Source organism: Betta splendens, chromosome 11 (assembly GCF_900634795.4).
Source record: "Betta splendens chromosome 11, fBetSpl5.4, whole genome shotgun sequence".
Classification (NCBI taxonomy): domain Eukaryota; kingdom Metazoa; phylum Chordata; class Actinopteri; order Anabantiformes; family Osphronemidae; genus Betta; species Betta splendens.
Window position 1 is genome coordinate 8626069 of NC_040891.2, and position 17010 is coordinate 8643078.

Here is a 17010-nt window from a genome sequence, read left to right on the forward strand (position 1 = left end):
AGCGCTGTAACTCTCGGCCCAGGAGAGGGCCATGCATTTCTGCCATGAAATGTTAAATGGCTTACAAAAGTAGCCTGGACTATAAAAGCAGCGGCGGCGGCAGCAGCAGCAGCAGCAGCAGCACTTGGAAGGAAAGGAGCTGGCTGTGTTTGCTCTTCCTCTTCTCGGCACAAGTGTCAGCTGCAGTCCCCATCGTTTTAGTCATTGGTGTGGAACGAGGCCCGGCTTGTTGGGGGGTTGATCAGCATCAGAGAGGACTGTGTGGTAATTGTACTACAGCCTCAGCTGTAAAAAAAAAAAAAGGGGACCCTCCAGCTGGGTTCAGGTGCGCGTACAATCATTCACACTCTCCCTTCGTCTGTAATTGTACTTTTTACATTTTTGGACTTCTTCTCATCGTGCTCCCGCTCTGGGATACTGTCTGAGTTAATGAAACTTGGGACTGAATCTTGGTAGAAACCCACTCGCCTCCATCCTAAGTGTCACGTTCGAGCGCCGCAGGAGAGAGATCGCACACACAGAGGAAGACAAGGCAGCACAGGCACAAACACACTGGGAAGGATACGCAACAAAACAGGCATGGAGCGAGTTTACGACTGCGAGCGCACACAAAAGCAGATATAAACCCACTTATTTTAGTGACAATCCCAGCTCATTACAGCTCCTCCGTCTCAGCCCCGCAGGTTAAAAACACTTTATATTAGCTGTGCTGGGGAGAGACAGGGGACAGAACACAGAAATATCACTTTGTCTAGCTTTCATGCATGCTACAGTTCAAACATTTGACATATTCGTGGCGAGAGAACACCCTTTTCTCTTATTAAAGACACAGTTAATGCAAAAAGAAAAGCGGCTGAAACAGAAGCGAGGCTATATTTACACTGTACTGCACGCAAGCACTGCTAGCCAGCCAGAAGACTGAGCTTTGAATCAGAGCTATAAATACCCCGCACCACTACTGTACTTAGGGTAGTTGTGAACAAATGAACCGGCTTGACTGGAAGACAAATAGGAGCGTCACATTAGAAGACTGAAAGTCCCTAAACAGGATGATACTTAAAACTTCAGATCCCCGGGGGGAAAAAAAAGCCCCTAGAAATATCCTTTCATGTCAGACTTGTGTAAAGAAAGACCCTCTAATCCCACATGAGAAATAAGAGTCGTTTATCACTTCACGTGGATTTGGAAGCACGGAAAAGGTGCAAGAATTTAAACCCCTCCCGTATTCAGCCTACGTGGGATAAACCACGAAGCAGGAGGAATTATTATGGTAATAAAATATAAAACATAAAAACAGTACAACAAAGTTTAATAAGATTCAGTCCTCATTTAGAATATTCCTAATGTCACAGTGCTCCAATGAGCAAAACATCCAAATCCACTTACAATGACAATACAAGTCAGAGTTAATGGTCTGTAGAATTAAGAGCTGCCAACAGGCAGGATACACCCACTTCTACTGACCCACCACAGCCCCACCTCAAGGAGCATTAAATGAATGTGCACAGCTTTTATTTTCACCCAACAATCAAGCGAAGTCACAAACAGCATTTCTTCTTTGTGCTTTGTAGAATTATTTCCATCTCCTCTGTACTTCTGCACAATTCCTTCCCTTAGGTTAGGGTTCCTCCTCCTTCTTTCACTTCCTGTCTCCAGCCGCCCTTCTCTGTCATCGCCTCAGCCATTCTCTCCCGCTCGCTTCCTTTCTAAACCATAACCCTTAATCTCACGAAGAGCCAAATCAGCAGATTAGATGGAGAGTGAGTCTCGCTCAGACTTCGTCGAGCAGTTTAATGTTCTGTTCAGAGAAAGTTAGAAGCAGATTAAATCCAAGAAATCTCTTTTTCCCCTCCTTTTCAATCCTGGCACAGGAGTGCAGACATGCAATATGCAATAACAAATGCTTCTTGGTGCCTGTTGGCTGAATAAAACATCTCTTTCTAAATATTTTGGATCTAATGTGTTTAGTGTTTTTTATTTATTTATGTATAAACAAACGCTCCACTGTTAATCCTTGTTTGGTATTTTTAATTTCATGCTTGTTGATTCCATATTTTAGATTTAATTAGTTGTACAGTACAGATATTGTACAAATGTTATATGCATGGTTTTACTTGCTTTTATCTAATTTGATCCATTATCTTTCAATTTAATATACAATAAATGACAGAAGATACTGGTACTTAATGTAACTATACACTCTAAGCTGTTACATCTAATTTGATGTTTTTGTACCTTTAACAGTTACAGAAGTCAGTCCTGCAAAGTCCAGTCCAGAATTTAAATAATTAATTTAAAACTACTGTAATGATGTCCAACACCGGTCCTTTATGCAGGAAAAGCTAATAATGCTGTCATTGCTTTGACATGTAACATGCAAACAGCACAACCATGTTGAACATGTAACAAAGGCGTTGACTTCGTTTGCATGTTAATCAATAGCGCATATAGCATTTAATGCACAGTAGAGTGAGAGGAAACAATATTTTCAAGATGGCAACCTACCACCATGCTGAAAACAACTGCTTCACCTCAAGGGTTAATCAGTCTGTTCTGCGATAATCAAGACACAGGGTCCCTGGCTTAAATACAGCCATCCTCGGGCGTATAATGATGATGCGTGACAGAATATTCGCCCCAGGCTGCTGTACACTGCACACAGCGGACGTCCATCACAAGCAGAGGGTGGAGGTGGTGGAAAACAGGAGGGTTAGGAGTGATGGGAGGTAGAAATTAAAGAGGGAACGGATGATGTTTTAACACAAGTGTGTGGGTGTGGATGGCTGGTTGCCTTGAGGATCAAACAGCAGGCATGAAAGGTGATGGGGAAACTGAGGTCTTCAAAGAAATTTGGGCTGCGTAGTAAGTCTGCATGTTTATAGATAAAAAAGGAAGAGAGGTGTTTCTATGGAAACCCAGTCTGTGTCTCTGTATGTTGCTGTGTGCTATGATCACACTGACATATGTTGCACCTAAGAGTCAAAACAGCATGAAGCAAGGCTTCTTCAGGAGAATACAAAGTTTTACTACTTTTCTATTCTAGCTGTAACTCCCTATTCTGTGTCTTGGCTGTTTATTTATAACACTTTATATTTTTTCTCAACTTAATCTGAAATGCAGAGATTTCATTTACATACTGAATGTATTCCCCCCTTTTCTGTGACACACTGTATCTCATTTCTTTTGATCTTACTTGAGATGTCTCTTGATCTAAATGAGACTGGACATCTATTAGAAATGCACACACCTGCCAAAACGGCCCCACCGTTAACAGACTATTTCAAAGCCACTAATATCATTGTCTTACTTTAATTACAGTTTGTTAAAATCACTATTAAAACACCAAAATATGGTGTAATAAAATACAATACGACCCCATTCACCCTACAGGGGTGAACTAATCCACAACAGGGCTATAGGATGAGTCTTCATTTATAGATACATGTCGAGTACTATTCTGATTGTGCTCCACGCTCCCTTTGATAAAGCCTGGGGAAGAAGCGCCAGCTCGACAGCCATCCTGTTCACTCAGCCCCCACGCCCACGCTTGTCAGTGGGTGGTGTTTTCCTCGCCCGCCCGCCTGCCTCTCGCTCGCTCGCTCGCCCGCCCGCCCGCCCGCCCGCCACCGTGCTACAGTAAATGCGACATGTGACAGTGGCGGCACATGGCCCTCCCAGCGCCCCGGCCCTCTGCAGGCCTGCTTCCCCTGACTGTCTGAGAATACCCCGCAACAAGCTTGGCACACTCGTTATGTTCCTTCTCGGTCCCAAGCCAACCAACCCAAATGACTATCTCGGAGGCTCACACGTGTACTCAGCCACACATGTAATAGACTTAGCCTGAAATCAGTGCAATTACGCTCACAAAATGACACACAGACCCCAGATATGAGTGTGGAGGCACATCCCTGAAACCAGCACTGCTCTCACATCATTTTAAAGAGTTCTCACTAGACATCCTCACACACATACGCGCTCACACAATTGCCTTGGTGAGCTGTGAGTGAACATTTCCTTTAAGTATTTAAATTATCCTTAATAATAATAAATAAACAGAGGCTATCATTCTTTCTTTGTAGCGGTGGGGGCAAGCTGTGACATTTGACTAGACTCCAAAGCCTTCATCAATGATGAACACAAATTATGGAAAATATATTTATAGGTAAAACCTTTTCAGTGCAAACCGTGAATTGAACACATTACGCAAAGGATGACAAACGGTCTTTTAAAACGCTGTGGTCATCAAAATATTTAGCCTTCGAACCTTTGTCTTCACACCTACAGTATGCAGTCAGCATATTGTACAATACTGTACCATAGGTCATATACAGTATGGATCTTGGCTGCTTAGGTAAATTATGACTGCTCAATAGAGATTTGCATACAAATCAATAAGTTGCCACAAATAAAATAGGATGAGGAAACTTACTATGGAGGGGTTTATTCTGTGGTCTTTAACCAAATGTCCATCTTTAAATATAGAAAATGTTTTTTTGGATTAATTTCTTTGTGAGTCTCTACATTTTATTATTCCGCCTTCCCCTTTTCCAATTACGCTCTCTTCCTCTCAGCTTTGTCTCCACAAAGTGTAGCTTACAACAGTTTTTCAATCTGTCACAGCTTATTCCATGTAGAATCAGACACTAGTAGACCTTTCTTTTTCAGACATCGCTGACATTTACATTTGCCCTCTATCAAAGGGAGAAGAATGGTCATGACCCTGTAGTCTTCTCTGCCCTCATCACACATTCTGCCTTGGGGAGCAAACAAGCTAACACAGTTTTGGCCATCAAAGAAATGATACTGACAGTGTTAGTGGGAAAGGGGAAAGCGACACCCTAAGAATAAAAAGCTACTATGTTTCAGTCAAATTCTTATTGTACATCACAGATGACTTCCTTTGTTTCTTTTTATATCTCAATGATAGGTCTACTACGAATCGCTTTAAGAAGCTTATAATCCAATATCATCTAAAAGTGCTTGGTTTTTGTTATGGAAAACTCAATTGAGAAATTTAGAGTCCATTCCTAAAAATGTGACTGAGGAAACCAGTATTAAAGTCATCTATGAATCAGTAGCGGTTTCCCTATATTTAAAAGCAAGTCAAGATAGCAAAGGGCGGCGCAGAGTTCAGACATACAAATGTTTATGTAAACAGGAACTGAAAACAACCACCAGGGATCATGAATAATTATGATTAACACATATTTAAAGATACACTCTACTAAATATGAGGCTTGTTTACCATCCTTTGAAAAGAAACAGGTTAGTGTTGGGTACAGGCAGCTAAAATAAACTCGTAAAATAAACTTGGGTTCTCAATAATGATAATTGATGCCATTTTCCACTAAATGGACAGAACTGCATTCCCAAAAGACGCGTTACACTTTTTCTGCAGGGGACGAAAGGTGGACGACAACTTTAGTACAATGCCATGTAAAGAATTTGCCTAAAATATACATTTTAGCATTTCTGTTATTCTTTCAATTGTCCTCCAAAGGACATGGTGATGCTTTTAATGGCTATGCTAATTGCTAATGTTCCACTCGAATACTAATACAGGCCATAATTGGTTTAGTATAGACTGTAGCCTGATTTTGCTTTTAAATGAGTCTGTACATTTAAACTGTAATTTCTGGGAGGGAGGGGACATTTAAAATAAGCACTAGCATATGATTACAACAAACAGACTTAAAACTATAGAAACGACTTCAACATTGAACGCCTCAGACTTTTACTGATGTCCCCTCTGTGTGATTGAAAACATGTAGCCTAACACTGGACAGGCCAATAGGCAGCTTGTTTACACTCCTATTACAGCAGGGTTGTGACAGCTCTGTCTACAGTATGTGAATACAAATGTTGATGTGGATGCATCTCACAAGTAAAGTCCTCCATCCGCCCAGATGGCCCCTGGAATTATCTTCTTTACGTGGGATAATGAAATCTCACTCGCCATCCAACTGCTTCCTATTAAATTAGCATGATAGACATTATTCCTTCTCACAGTTTGGGATGTCATCAGCTCAACAAGCTCTTCCTGTTCGTTTGATAAATCACCCATACTGTAGATATCTGAGGCAATAAGAGTTCACAAACGCCCAATAACCATCACAGAAAAGGATTGAGCAGGAGTGATACATGGCAGGAATCATCCTTTCATGCTGGAAAATGGTCCTAAACATAGGCAGCTATTATAAAGTGGCCACCATAAGAGTTCAATATACTGAAGGCACTGGAGATTTATTTGCTATCTTTCACGTGCACAGCCTTTTACCTCAAACATAATTAAAGGGCTTAATAAAAGATGACCAGTCGGGGAAATGCTGGCCAGTATCTCTTGGCAGCAATGGTGAAATCCCCAGGAGGGCTTTCCTCAAGCATCCCACTGTGGCCATGAAAAAATGAATAAAAAATAAAATTCACAGTATTGAAAAGGTTTGAAGTCTAAGGAAAAGCGCAAAAGGAAATCACAAAAATTTGCATAATGAAAAGTATGTGATTTAACTGGTCAAACAAGAATAATGACATTCAGGTGTAGCCATAAAATACCAATTTGTAAGAAGCAGCAACACATTGTCATCAATTGTTCTTGAGAACTGCAGAAAAGGAATAACATAACAGGCAATTTACTTTAGAGCAACTAATCATGTAAATAGTGTCATAACCACATAGGACTATAAAAGATGAGGATTATTACGTTAAGTTTATTCGGTAGTTTGCAATTTTCAGATTTAATGTCAAAAAAGTCAAAACCAAAAGTAGGAAGTGTTTTATTTTTAAGAATTAAAATTAAAAAACGCATCTCCAAGGTCATAAAAAGTATTTCATGACCGCACTGGTCCTTTTGAAGTGATGAAGGGTGGATTTTAAATACAGACCAAGTCCTTTGATGTGCAGCATGGGGCCCTTTGACACTGGAGACAATGCAATGAAGTGACAGCATGTTATGTGTATGCGGCTTTGATGAAATGGCCCGAGAGGCCCTGTTACGTTTTATGACATGGCTCCAGACGGCTGATCAATGTCAAGTCCGTGTGAAAATACAGGAATTCAATATCACCACTAGTGAATGGATGGTGCAGCAAATGTGGAAAACCCAGGACCCCCCAGCTCACCCCACCCCCCAGATTAGGGTAGCGTTCAAATGATTCGCCTTCTGTACATTAATTCTGTACAAATGTAAAAGTACATGTAAGCAGCACCCCTACAATTCCTGTAGATATTTGATCATGCTGCTACAGCTTAGCATCCAACCAGGCATTCTTTTATTGTATCTAGAACATTAATCTTCAACACACACTTTACAGGTTTTACAGTATTTCCTGGCTGGTCATCAGTCAACTGTGAAAAACCATGAGAGATAACAATCCTTCAGGGATACATGGTCCCTGTGTTGGACTGATTGTACATAGACACGTGTGTGTGTGTGTGTGTGTGTGTGTGTGTGTGTGTGTGTGTGTGTGTGTGTGTGTGTGTGTGTGTGTGTGTGTGTGTGTGTGTGTGTGTGTGTGCGTGCGTGTGCGTGTGCGTGCGTGCGTGCGTGCGTGCACATAGCCTAGCCAGTATACGCGATAAAAATGCTTCTCCCCATAAAGAAGACATTAAACATCTCCCGCTTTACAGTCACACTTCATCAGTCAGACAAGAGGCCACTGGTCCAGCCAATCAGAACCTCACCCTATCTATCACTTGGACTCCTTTTACAGCTGAAGTTCCAACTGCCACTTTAGTCCATTACATGTTTTGTTTATAGATGTATTAAACAAAGAATAACTACTTCATTGCATGTAACAATAGGGAGCAACATTTATGGCCAAGCCACTTCTGTTTCGATTGGTGTGTGTGTGTGTGTGTGTGTGTGTGTGTGTGTGTGTGTGTGTGTGTGTGTGTGTGTGTGTGTGTGTGTGTGTGTATTGGGCAGCATGCAGTGTGCCTGATTTTGCATGTGTACATCTTATTTTATCTTATGAATTGAGGTAGGATTGCTCAAAAACAAGATGCCACTCACTCCTTTGTTCTTTCTCCAGTGATTTGTCGCTGCTTCCAGTCACACATACATATAGAAGCACAAAGATTATGGCTCAGCAACAGCAGATAGAGCTTAGTTTCAAATGATCTCTTATCATCATTGCACAGACTTTTGTGATCGCATGTGGTGGGATTGTCTGCATTGGATGGGTATGACAGATGTGTGACACTGTTACTGTGTGCGTCCAGCAGAGAGTGTTTGTGTATTTGTGTTGTGGTTACATCTGTGAATCTACTGTCTGCTGTTATCGCTCTTGAAACACAATAGGCTCGCCGCTGCTTTCCGCTAACAGGCCCCAGTAATCATAGCTAGGAAGTGGTAGCCACTATGAGTAGGCAGCAAATAGACAAAGGCCTGATGTGTATCGGGGATTGCTGGAGACCTGCATTGTGCCACATGGACAGATGTATAATCCAATGTTATCAGCACATCAGAATAGTCACTTTCAGACATATAATCGGGACGTAGCCAGCTAAAGCAGGAACATCCTGACAAACACAGAGAGGGTTACACCGATGATGGCTAAATTGAAATGGCACACATCATAAGTGAAAAGGCAAAATATGAATTTAGGCAGGTTCCACACACACAAAGGGATGAGATACTGCTGAAGAATGCTGTAAAGTATAAAACCCAGCCATGTAAAATAAGCCTGAAGGCTGTGCTTCTGACAGGTGCTCCATGGAGGTCCTTATCAGTGGGACTGAAATTGTGTAATCGTCCCTTCAGCTGAGTGTCTCTTTCTAGAGGACAGGAACGGCACTGGCAGTGACATTTTCTGACAACCTGTGCTCTAGACAAACGGTAGATCAGGTCAATTTGTCCATGTGCTATACAACATAACCTAATAATGTCAGAGCTGCTGTGTAGCTATGGGAATTGGCCTGGCTTTATATAATGGCTCCATTTCAGCATTTGGTTTAATAGTTTGATTGCATTCTTTAATTGTTTCCAACAGTGGGTGGTTCTCCATTACAGGCTCCACTGCTGTGTATACTGCTAGAACATATTACCCAGCTGATAAGTGGCTCTCAGGCTTTCAATGCTGCATTGCTGTGACAAAGGAACAAATTATGTACAATTGTAGAATATACTGTTAAAAGGAGACAGTTTCAATCAAAGGAAGTTTGTGTAAGTGGCTTAAAAATGCAATTCAAACACAACTGGAATAGAAACTTCACTTGGAGTTTAACTTTAAACATTTAGAGCCACTTGAAAATGTTCTGTAAAGATGTTCATTAAAGAAATGAACAAGAAATACTGCAAATTACTGCAGAACTTATATTTTCCCTGTGTTTTAATGTCAGTATGTTGAGGTTTCTTACAAACCATAAGCTGTTTTGGGTTTAAGGTTGAGAGATCTGTAGCTGTATATGGAGTCATTGTCCTGTTCTAAGTTCAAACTGGCTTTTATCAAACTCTGTCCCCACAATACGATTCCCAAATCGATTGATGTTGAAAGCTAACTTTAATTTTATCCACAAAAGCTCTAGGTACTGAGTTATTGGAAAGAAGCCAGCAGTTCAAAAGTAGTTTTAAGCTGTGTACACATTATACACAGACCTGTGTTCGTATTCAATAAACATCATTCCAGTTATGAAGGTAAATTACAACATTACCAGCATGTAGACAGCATTTCTCATGAATATGACCTATATTAACCAACAAAATAATTATTTTAAAAGCCAAACATTTTTAAATGACTCCACGTGATAAGTGACACGAACCACAGAAAGCTATTACTAGTCTGAGGCACCTGCTTTAGACTCACGCACACCCCAGCTGTGACCAAGACAACCATGCTGCCCTCTGGGAACAAGTAGTAAGTGCCACTGTCCATTGGGAATAAGATGTACACATGCAAAATCAGGCACACTGCCCAATTCACACACACACACACACACACACACACACACACACACACACACACACACACATACACACAGTTCAGCAAGTCAAACATATGCCATATATATGAATACTCATGCTTTATTATCCCATTCATGTAGGTAGTAATGCCCCAAAAACAAAGAGTCGGTTCCTCTATTTTTTAACCTTTTATGCAATTATATAGGACTGACAAGGATAAGGACGGCCTCTCAGGTCCCCTTAAGAGCAACCAACACACAGGAACATGCACACGGTACACTATTTGTGCAATCTCTAATGACAACAGCACAGCCTTTCCACTACAATCCTTTAATTTCTCTCCCCTCATGGGAGAGGGACAGGGAGGCGGAGAGTTGACAGTGGAAGGTGTAAGCAAAGTGGAGGAGCTGTGGGGGAGACTGGTGTAGTGGGGGGAAGGAGAGACTGGAATTTTGAGGATTATGACGTAACAAAGGCTGATACTGTAACTGATGTCAAGTAGATCCTTTAAACAGGTCATGCGGAATTGTAGGGCATTCTCCTCACAGGTTGCAGGTCAGACAACAAGAACCCATCTAAAAACAACCTTATCGTGACTCTCAGTCTCATTTGCATGTGAGCAGTCTATTAGTGATGGAAATTCTACAGACATGCAACAGCAGGGCACCTCTCATGGGGTTGGTAACTATAAACAGACAAACACACTGTCCTGGATCTGAGTGAGTTTAGCAACTGATGTCCGGGGTGTGGGACGGCTGCAGCACCAACCGTGACCTTTACGAGGACAGGTGGGTCAGATGATTAGAAACAGTCCACAACAGTTCAAATAAAACTATTTTCCACTCTACTGGAAGGATTCAGGTTTAGCTGAACATCTGGGCGGCCAAGAAAAGTAATTCCTAGAAGTTTGTAGAGAAACAAGATCAGTTGCTAAACGTACACTGTGTTAATTTACTGTGCAAATGGTTTGGCTTGAGATCAATGACAGCTTTATAGATACAGCAACAGCAGCAGAGTTATTGTTGCAAGCAACATGGCAGCGCCATCTTGTCAGTATTTTTCATCTTTATCCCGGCTCTAGTCTTTTTTTTTGTCCGATTTTTTGCTCCAGTTGATCTGCCTCGCTCCGATCGTTCTACTCAGCACCTCTGCTATCTCGTCCTCCTGCAGTCCCCATTTTCTGGTGCCGCCACTTGTTGAGCCATTCTCCAAGTCTATTTCATGGGTGATTTCCCAGTGGGTGTCCCTGCCTAAGTATCAGCACAGAGACATGTGAATCAATCAGTAACTGCTGTTTAATTTTAGTGGTAGTCAGACGTCTGGATGGCCACATTTGTAGTCACTGCGCCTCTCGACAACAGTACAGCCTTAGTGGAAGGAAAGAGAAAGATGAGGAGGGGGGGTACGTCAACAGATGTCTCATCAAAGCATCTGCTGGGAAAACGCGATGGCACAAAGAAAGGAAGATTAAGAATTGACTAAGACAAATTAATTTGAAACTTAATTGATCACAAACTGAATTCATGTAAGCAAATTACTACACGAGTATGTCGCCTGCATATAATAACAATGAAGAAGAAATCATAATTATCTCTGTTGCGGTATTAGAATGTAATGTATTTATATATACTTCATGTTAGTACTGTTTTTTTATGTAGCACAAAATGAAAGTGCTGTCCACCGTACAGTTCGGACACTGGCACGTGAAGGCTGATAAAAACTGTATTTGTTCAGTTCATTGACTGACCACAGCGCTAAAGAGGAGTAGATTTACCAATTCAGAAAAAAATGGCTTAACTACTACATCCTGCTATGTTGTAATTTAACGGGAAGCTCCGGTGTAATTGCCTGATTTAAACAATATGACTGTGGGGGTGATTGGGTCCATCTCAAAGAATCGCATTCATCAGCCACTGATAGATTAACTACCTCTGCCCACACATCCAGCGTACAGACTGTTTAACATCCTTTTCCTACCTCCAGCGGTTTTCATAGACAAACACGCTGCTTTGCAAGCAATCAACGCTGCTTGAGGTACTTTTGAAATTGACTTCAGTTATTGCAACTTTCCTGCAATGAGTTCTTAATTTGGTCAGCACATCAAGGCCTGCAGGTTGATACTGTCAATCCTCCCCTATAAATACCAGCATAGTTAAACAATAGGATTAAGTCAAACATACTATAATGTAGTCCTAAAAAGGTGTTCTGGGGAGGAAGGCACAAAGATAATTTGTTTTTAATCACACCTGAACTCACCTACTCAATTAAAGTGTCTGGAATACCAATATTATATACAGTAGAATAATTGTGTTGTTAAAACATTAGCGCAAAGATGCTCCCACATGGAAATGGTGAGTAATGGGCCGTAAAAGAGGAGCAGTCAAACATGACATATTTCTCTGAGGGAAATCCTCAGGCATAAACAGGAAGAAGGTCAAGAGGTCAGGCCTGGTGTGGGTGGAAAGCCCCAGTGTTGGGCTGGGCAAAAAGAAACAACAACAGGGTTTTAGGCGTGACACTTGTTAGAATGTGCAAAAGCTGAGGAGAGCCACTGTATCTAGTATCTACAGTACTGCACTGTACAAATGTAGGAATTCATTAAAGTACAAGCAGCAGTGATGCTGCACAGAGAAGGACCGATATAATGAGCTGCTCAAGGATACTACGAAATAAAAATCAATACGTGCTGCAAAGGAACCTGTTTAATCTATCGTACCTTTTTGATTTTTGCCTTCATTATGTTTTGTTAATTATGCAGTGTCTTTTGCCACGCCAGCCTCTACACACATACGAGAGCATCTTTTAGCAGACTTAAGGTTTCTAGTTTCCATGCTCATGGCTCACAAGCCACTTGAAGTCTACTGTAACTAGTACATTTTGTTCACAATTGTTAATATCAACATTTAATATTGTTTAAACAAAAGTGAAAAAATAGTGCTAGAATATACAAATACAATAATATTACTTAAGTAAGTCTATGCACTTTCCCAACCAAATCCAAGACTGATGAGTAGCCTTTATTGCCTGCACCACTTGCCTTTTTTCACATAGCCATTAAACTATGCACCCTCACAGCAACACCACAAATGGCTTTTGGTTATTATCCAATAAGAATTAAGAGACTGGCCATTTCCTCTTCCCAAGGAGACAATGATATAATGCTATTTCACGATCGCCATCAAGAAGCCCTACACATCTCTTTCTCTCTTGCCTATCTGATTCTCCCATGAGATGTTCATTCTATGAGAAGGGCTGCTGCACATTGATCCCCACTATCTGTGTCGGGTCAGTGGATACAGCCACACTCAGCACTTTCTGTGTGCCTAGAGAGAACCCAGGCCGTCACACGGCGTGTTTCCCTACTATCCATGCACACTCGCTCTCTCACAGGAACAGTGGCGGGCAATCCTTGTTTACTCCCCTGGGTCACCACTACGATGCTGAATAGATGGCAGATATTGAAATAATATGTGGTGCACAATAAGAGACCCTGCTATACAAGATGTGCAGAGGCGCAGCTTCATTTGCCTGATGGTCTAATACTAAAGATCAAATGGTGAACTACATTCATAAATCAGTGCACTTGAAGGTTGTGAGCAAAACGTACGCTGAAATAAATACTTTAAATAAATACATGAATTCCTGAATCTGAAACATGAAGATTGTTAAACAAATTTTCTCAATTTTTAAAGGCCAAAAGCCCTAAATAGTGAAAGGCTTTGTACTGAAAACATAACTTCTTCTGACAAACTGACACGGTGTCTTACATGCGCGCAGGGGGGAGTTCTCCCTCCTGTGAACATGCGCGCCGTACGCTGGTTTCAGGCTCGCTGTTATGCGCGGGAATGTGACATGTTGCCTCGAGTCCTCTGCGGAGAGCGAATACGTATGTGCTCGAGCAGCACCTCAGAACACGGATCACTGTTAACAGCGTCTAACGAGGCCCATCGCGTCGCCTGGACGGACGGTGGCCTTATGAAAAATCATCTGCATTTGTGTCTGCTGAGATTTGCACCTCCAACTATGGATTGTGCGTCTCTGTGGTTGTGTTAAAACTGCTTGATTTCTACTAAGAATAATGTCCCAAGTTTATTGAATGCAGATGTGTTCAACAGCAACATTTGCCTGTTTACATTATATAGCTACTGTATAGATTGAGTAGACATGAATTCAAAATGAATTTTAGCCAATTCAAATATGTTAATTATTCAGGTGCAGGTGATCTATTGCTTATGAACCAGTGAAGCTCCCTCTGTCCAGTCTCCCTCCCTTGCTCAGCGGGTTCTTGCTGTCCTCTTCGCAGCTTTCAACGTCTAAGCCTGCAGAGTAACAATATCAGCCCCCAGTTACACTAAAACCCACACTCGCGCCTTGAGTTACGGTGGAGAACCAACTGCTGCTCCCGCGCTAAGGCTCCTACAGTCGTTGATATACTACATCATGTTTCTCTTCCACCCGCAGTGTTTGGATTTTCACACAAACTCCGCAGTAGCCTTACTCTACTACAAGTGGTAAGCCATGGCACCTACAGTGCTTACAGACAGGACAGACATCTTTCTTCAGCCTGATTAGATCAGATTCACATCATGCTGCAGTAGATCTCGACCAAACCAACACACTTCACACGAGATATGTTCCACTTCCAGTAATTGCTCCTATAGTCTTTAGTTGTTCTTCTGCTACAACTTACACAGTGTCTGATCGCGCCCATCATCAGCACCACCATCACAGAGTGGACTGGGCCTGCTCAGTCTACCCATGGCTCCACTGACATGGGATAAAGGGATAAAGAGCCTCTGCTCAGGGACTGATTACTTACATCTGCCGGGCTAAATCCCAGCGCCCGCACATAAACACACACGGACACATGTACCAAAACCACACAAGCACACACTTGGCCTGCTGCTAGCTGCAACAAATGCACTGATGCATGTATTGTTTCCTGACATATGGCATGTTGTATGTGGGCACGCTGTGTGTGTGTGTGTTCAGGACTTTTATTCATATGAATAAAAAAAGATTATATGTCAATAAATGCATAACAAACATGTGTGGTGAATTCTTAATTGCACAGCCATCAGTAATTTCACATTATTGCTCCTATAAACACGGCAGAGGTTCCATAACCAATATAGTCAAGGCTACAGTAATATCCTTTTCCTGAGCAGCGCTTTTTTTCAATGTACTGTATAAATGCTCCAGAGCATTGAGACAACTCAAAACACACCACACCATTTCATTTGAAACAAAAAAACAAACATTCTGAAATACGGTTTCTCGGATCTGCTGCCTTATTACTCTCCGTAAATATATAATAGTAATATCCTCTTGTAATATGTTTCCACAGTTGTCTCCGGCTGACTTACTCACGCCAAGCAGAACCAGATGATTTCCAGCAGCTTGTAAATAAACTCCAGGTTGTTGGCATGGTGCTCTTTTGTTAGAGTTATTAAAGCCAGGGTTAATGAGCCACCTCTGACCAATGTTTCTCATTAATGCGTTTATCTAGTGCACTAACAATTATATGTCTATAAGTCCTGCCACTAATGAAAAAAAGACAAATGAAAAAGGAGGAGTATCGACTGCATATTCCAGCAAAGGCAATTACATATGATGGTAAAAAAACATGGAGGATTTCTTCCAGGGCTGGAATATATTAATTCTGACATTTCTAAAGTATGATAGCTCAATTTCTTTAGCTGGCCTGTATTCAAAACTACTGTCAAATACCACGGGATTGGCAGTGCCACAGTGTAAAAGAGTTTAGCCTTTGACCACAAAGTCATCAAATAACACTGTTCTCATGAGGTCCCATCGATTGCCAGTATTAGAAAGCTGGCATCACTATCAGACATTCCCAGCAAGTGGATGTCAGTCTGGCCCACTGACCTCTTGCTTGCAGCTCCTCTCTCGCTCACAGGGAATAGGAGAAAATCATAACCTTCATAAGAGCATATTAATCCCGTGGTCTGTGCGCATGCCGCCTGTGAGGGCTTACCTCCGTCAACAGAGAGCTGTGTGCGCTCTCATGCAGACACACCTGTGCCCAAACCACACAGTCCACCGCATAATAAGGGGCAGAAGTGTCCAAATGAGGCATTTCATTGCTGCGTTGCCAAAGCATATATCTATAAGCGTCAACGTCCTTACTGTCGACATAGCAACCACATGATGCAGCAGCTTTAAACTCTTCAAACGCATTGTGTCCTCAAGATGCTGATAAATCACTAAACCCTAGCAGTCCACTATACAGTAAGTACTGTTGACTTACTGTTGAGTGTAAACAAATTATGGAGAACACGCCTACTGTACATAGTCAGACGTGTTAAAGATGTAGCAGTGACTTAACTTCAAGAGGATCTCAACTGCAGCGGCATCTTGTTGTTGTTGATGATGATATCAGATAAGCAGATCTTAATTTAGCCTATGGAAGCAGTAAGCTTCAGCTCCTTATAAGGGCGCTAGAAGTCAGAAAAAAATCGTACATCCAATTACTGCCATCTTCAGGCATGAGGGAAACCAGACCTATAGTCATTAAAACACAACGATTCGTGACAGACGGCATAAGGGCATCAGAAGTCACATATCCCCTTCTACGGTGACATCACACACGCCGAACACTTGGTGGGCAGATGACGTTTGCGTCCTCTAACAGCCCTGTCAGTCTTTGCTGAGACTGCGGTAATGATTAAAGCGCTCAACGCAGGGACAGCGTGGCTCTGGAGTGATGTGGCGCCGCGTGATGCCAGAATTCACCCAAATTGATTCCGAACGACCAGCTGCAGCGGTCATAAAGAGGGAGACGCGAAACGGGCACGGGCGTCGTGTTGTCATTAAGGAGGAGGGGGGGGGGGTGTCAGCAGCCCAATGCTGCGCAATGAAACCGCGCTCATCTGCGGAGCTGCGCAGATACCAAACATAACAGATCCCAGCGTTTCCCCTTGGACGCACACTGTGTGGAGCGCTGCGGGGCAATTGCGCACGCACGCACGCGCGCACACACACACGCGCCCGTGTGCGGCACGAGCGCGCGCACACACACACACACACACACACACATACGCACGCACACGGACACGCGCACAGACAACAGTTTTAAACACGCATGA

The 17010-nt window shown here is 42.2% G+C and overlaps 1 protein-coding gene and 1 long non-coding RNA gene across 3 annotated transcripts in view; both read right to left on the reverse strand.

The window, feature by feature from the left end:
* The window catches only part of gabbr2 (gamma-aminobutyric acid (GABA) B receptor, 2), a 113688-nt gene that overhangs the window by 91039 nt on the left and 5639 nt on the right, over window positions 1-17010 (reverse strand). The window lies entirely within an intron of this gene.
* On the reverse strand, window positions 9985-16979 carry LOC129604889 (uncharacterized). Its single transcript, XR_008696197.1, has 2 exons — window positions 15900-16979; window positions 9985-11151 (listed from the first exon to the last, which is right to left on the reverse strand). It is a non-coding gene; the product is annotated as an uncharacterized LOC129604889 (long non-coding RNA).